Source organism: Uranotaenia lowii, chromosome 2 (genome assembly GCF_029784155.1).
Source record: "Uranotaenia lowii strain MFRU-FL chromosome 2, ASM2978415v1, whole genome shotgun sequence".
Classification (NCBI taxonomy): Eukaryota; Metazoa; Arthropoda; class Insecta; order Diptera; family Culicidae; genus Uranotaenia; species Uranotaenia lowii.
Window position 1 is genome coordinate 112,410,345 of NC_073692.1, and position 5,479 is coordinate 112,415,823.

At 35.2% G+C, this 5,479-nt stretch overlaps 1 non-coding gene across 1 annotated transcript; it reads left to right on the top strand.

The window, feature by feature from the left end:
* The first annotated feature begins 4,667 nt into the window (after positions 1 to 4,667).
* On the top strand, positions 4,668 to 4,739 carry Trnap-agg (transfer RNA proline (anticodon AGG)). Its single transcript has one exon. It is a non-coding gene; the product is annotated as a tRNA-Pro (tRNA).
* The last annotated feature ends 740 nt before the right edge of the window (positions 4,740 to 5,479 follow it).

Below are 5,479 nucleotides of genomic sequence, written 5' to 3' on the forward strand. Positions count from 1 at the left end.
ATAAGCTTTAAACGCTGCTCTTAGGAATTTGCCATGTTGAACTCTGAAAATAAACACAATTACAACCCGACATTCACTTGAAATTCAAGTGATGGGGAAGTGAATATTTTTTTTCACTTCAAATTCAAGTGACGCCTGAAGAGAATGTGGATGAATTCACTTGAAATTTAAGTGACTGCCAGTGAAATGTATATGTCGCACTTGAATGGAAGTAATTCACTGGATCCTTGTTTTTAAGTGAAAAATCATGTGTATTTTAAGAGTGAATTTGGGTTCAGTGTTAAAAGATTGGATCTCACCAAATATGTTTTCATGGAGAGGATCCATATGTTTTAGTTCGCAGGAGCAGGGCTGATGCGTTTTTGGTACTGGGAACACACCGGAACTTCTGAAGCCTCTTCTCACATCTTTCCGGTGTATGAAATATTCACGAGATTTGTCAATAAGCAACAGCGCATCTCACAATAAAGTTTATCTTCGTAGTTATAATCAGATGAGTATATAAACCAAATTCGCCAAACGAATTTTTAGAAAATTTTTGTTGGATTGTTTTATATCGTGATTTTTGTAAGAAGAATGTTAATATCATGAATTTTTTAAGTAAAAACTAGAAAAAATGCTATATCCAAAGTGTTTCAAACTACATCGAAGTTTTAGCATGCTTCTGCTATGAATCTGATTTACGTAAAGTCATACAAATTTACTAAATTTTAACTTAATTTTCAACAAACTGTTAAATAAATGGTTTTGAATTAAAACATGATAGTTTTTTAACTTCCGTGTACTAAATATATTAAAAATACATTAAATTTTCCATCCGGGATCAAACGACATTTTCTTGTTCAATCTACAGTTTTGAGTTTGAGATCTACAATCAAAAAATCATTCCTGTTTTTGCCGCTGAAGACGACGAGTGATTATCAAGTTTATCACTATGCGTTAGTATCACTAGTTCACTACTATTTACTCAAGTTCAATTTAAAAAAAATAGGTCAAATAAGGCAATTTAAAAAAAAATCCTTAAGCGTCTTAATATGTATTCAAATGTATAAAGGTTGTTTACAAATGATTTTTTTATAGTTGTTTAGTTCACTGATTAATTATTGAAAAATTCCCAAAAAAATATATTCCAGATCTAGCTGACTTGTGTCTGAAATCATAATTTGAGCATGAAATCTATTTGTATCTTTTGAAAGTTAAAAAAAAACGAACTCTTGGGAAGTTTTAACGTGATCAGAACTTGATTTGGTCACATTTTATGCTATAAGGCAATTGGGAGAAAACTGTTCAAATGTGTTGATTATTATTCTTTCATTGTTAGTTAATATTCTATTACAATTCTATGTTTGTAAGTCTCTGCTTATTCGTTGTTAATAAGCTATATAGATGCGGTGACTCAACTGTGATGTAAACGAGGGGTGCCCGAGAAATTGGAGAACGGTTGCCATGGACCGAGTGAATTATAGGAATTATGTTCGTCAAGTTTTTTAAATGCCCCTTACAAAAGACATTGATGAACTCAATGGAACATTTTTATTGGCTTTAAAAAAAAATCGTGAAACTGCTATTGAGAAAAATATTTCGAAATAAAATGGTTTTCTTGGAAACCTAAATACTCTGTATGATCATTAGTTATTACAGAATTGATATTTTTACACTTATGCCAAATTCACATCAAAATTTAATTTGATCGTGATTAAATTTAAAAACTTTTGTATTACCAACAAAATTGTGTGATCAGCATACGGTGTGCGGTATTGGAAATTGTTGAGAAGAAGAAAAAACCAATTAGTTTCAACAGTATCCATTAGAAAAGGCATAGGTTGATTTTTAATAAGCTCAACTTCCTCTACTTTTTTCAAAGCATGTATAAGCGAATATGTTGTATGATTTTAATAATCCCGTTTTTACTGTTCATATTAAAAACAAATTATAAAAGTTATGATGAAACGGTGAGTTGTTAAGATTTTTCCAATAAAAATAATAAGAAACGAAACCGTATGCGAAATCAGGAACAAAAAGTGAAATATTGGGTACCCCGATGCCTTTTTCCTTGATCCTTGATATGTCCATAATTATCAACGCATATGCTAATATTTAGGAAAAATAAGTGCAAAATTAGGAACATCAACACATTTAAAAAAAACATGTTATTTTTCGATAATTAAAGCTTAAAAAGAGTTTTTCAAACTTAAACAGGGTAAAGAGAACAATTTGGAACTAAATTACCAAAAACAATAAAAAATATCTATAAATTAAAGATTAGGCCTACTCATATCAAAACAAAAAATTCCGGACAAAATATAACGAAATTAGGCACACCCACCCTATTTTCTTAATTTTGGAAAAACTATTTCAATGGAGAAAAAATATTGACGTCCTTACAAGGCAACGCCTACTGGAACTCCTTATTGCTATAGGCATGTTGTGCACGTTAAAAACAAGATTAACAAAATCGATTGATCATTTTATTGAACTGAAAAAAAGAGCGACCCATTTTTGAAAAAAAAGAAAGATAAATATATTTTCTTGAAAGGAACATATACTTAAAATATTTGGTATTCAAGTACACAATTTTTTTTAAATATACAGATAGGTTTAACAAAAACAGCTTTGTACAGGTTTTGAAACAGTTTAATGACCACTGAAATGATCTTTTTCACGATTCTTGTTCGAGATAAGTAGACGCGATGCTCTACTAAATTCAATTTTAATACAAACCGGCAAATGTTGTTTAAACTTAAGAAGATTTATAAAAGGTTTATGACATAAACTTTCAAAATCGAGCTGGTTTAAAGAATGATCTATATTGGTTTTCAATGATATGCTAAATCCATTGGGGTCTGAGGACCACTGAACTCAACCTAAAATTTCGTAGAAACAAGAAAGGGGGGTTCATCAAAAGCGTGGCAAGACGTGGGTATGTATGTGGACTTTTGCTTTGTCTTTCTGCTGCTACATATCGACCATGCCTAGCTACTACTTGAGAACGCTACTAACGTGTTGATTAAATTTGAGCGTCAAACCGTGGAAATAGAACCGTGTAGGAGCTCTCTAGCTCTTGAATTCCGTGGTGGTTTTTCAGCTGGAAGGAGACGGAGACGATGTTAGAGATTGGGGGAAGTTGAAGGTTAGGAAAGCAGAAGATTGTTTCCTTTCCCTCGTATACCTAGTTTGAAGACACCCGAACACAATGGCACTAGCGCATCCTGAAAGGATAATAATAGCAACGTGTGAGCAACTCCTCAGTCCTTCGCGAAGCCAATTGATGCTACTGAGTAGGTGTGGGTGTATGTGTGTGTGCCTTCTGCCGGGAAGACTGTGTCGGTACCAGATAACCTGATCCCGGAGCTCCGGTTGCATTGCGACTTGTCGACCGGAGTGATACACCCGAGAGGTTGTGCGCTTTCTCCACCTTTCCAAAGTGAGGGGTACGGTAATAAAATATACAATGACAACACACAAATACACGAAGCTAGTTCACTTTCCATCCGTTGTCGTCGTCGTTGTCGAATGTTGACAAAGTTGAAAAAACTGTATTCCAAAGTTTTCTTGGAAATATTTCTGCGGGTCTCAAAGACATTTTCGTCACTTCAACTGTACGAACAGGAGCATGCCAAAGCAAGCACCCGTGAAGCACAAAGGAACCAACCGAGCAAACTGAGCCCCGGAATTGGGTGGCATGAAGTATTGATATTATATCACTTCCAGTGCCAGTTTTCTCGCCCTTTGCTGTGCTGATGAGATTATCGACTTGGCATGGTCATGGTTTTGCCAGAAAGATCGATGCCAGAAGAAAAAAACCAACTTAGAAAGATAGGGAAAGAACGCCTAAATATCGGGTCGTAAAAATCATCACATGAACACACAAAGAACCATGGAAAGCACTGAGCCGTACGACGACGTCCCAGTTTTGGACGAACGAGCTGCTCATTAGTTATCTGGATTCCCCATCATCTCTCTGGATTGCCTCCAGCCAGGGTTATACGAAATGCTTCGGAAATCCGTTAAATTGATAAATTTTAGGCTTGCGCTAAATGACTTGCATAATGATTTTCTCTTTGAAATTTTTCAAATTGGTTTTATGTTTTATCTTCAAAAACTAACCATACTAATCTAACCATCAAATCTTTTCACTTTAATTTCAATAAGCTTAAACGCCAGAGCATTACTAGCACAATGTACGATTCAGCTTCTGGAAAAAAGTGATACAATAATCTCTAGTAGACTTTCTTATGTGTGGCAGCAGCCAGCACTCTTATCACTTCCCAAGCTTCATTGTCGTTAAGCCGAATAACCGCACCATGAGATTAGTGTCCGGTCTTTCCATCGTTCATGGGTTGTTTCGGGTATCAGGAGAAAGCAATATGGCAGCAGACTGTCCGAAGCTGGGATGTGAAATAAAACACATCCCCAGTATGGTTTGTACCTACTCTTGTTAGATATATGGATGGTGGTAGATATCTACTATCGTCAGTCAGCATCTTGACTTGCTGGCTTTGATCCGTTTCTAAAGAGGAAAGATTTTCTTGGTGTTTCAAGATTTAAGAACCTAACTAAAGATGTTTTCATGAAATGAGATAAGTTAGGTTAACTTTAAAATCAACAACAGATGTTATTCCTATTGCTATTTTGTGTTTGGTGCTCACCGTTGGTAAACCACAACGGGCTCGTTGGTCTAGGGGTATGATTTTCGCTTAGGGTGCGAGAGGTCCCGGGTTCAAATCCCGGACGAGCCCACCGGATATTTTTTGTTGCTCTATGCATCTTGTGACAAAAGTTGCGTTTCTCGTAAACAAACTGTTTTGACCCTGTTGTGTATACAAATACCGCTAATTGATTGAAATCACATTCGAATGACATAGACTTTTTTAGAGTTGTTGATTAAAATGTGGAATAAGGTTTGTAATACGCGCTTTCATTTCAGATGTTTCTTGAAGATTTCTTTTTTAATTTTTGTGAGTTTATGGTTAAGTTACATAACGAGATTTTTTTTTATTGTCTGACGGGTTTGCGCCGGGGGTCTTAAAATCTTCCCCAGAATTAAAAATTCCATTCATTTTTAAGACTTTAAAACAAATGTATTTTTTCAGATTTCTAACATTTTAACTTTTCGAGTAAGATTTGGTTAGTTTTTTTTTGTAAATAATTACATTTTACCAAATTTTCAAACAAAATATCCGTGTTTGCCAATCCATCATTTTCACCGGAAGGCTAAATCAAATCAAACAATCAGAAGAAGCTGGTTCAAAATCTGCGCTTTCTAGACACATCCGTTTTTTCCCAGGAAGGCCAAATCAAAACAAACAATCAGCGGTAGCTGCAGCAGCATCCTTAATAATTTGCGCTTGCTAAGCCAATCCGTCTTTTTCAATCAGAAGGCCATAAAAAAACGAACACCAGCAGCAGCCTAGAAAATCTGCGCTCCCTAAGCCAATCCGTCGTTTTCCACCGGAAGGCCAAATCAAATCAAACAATC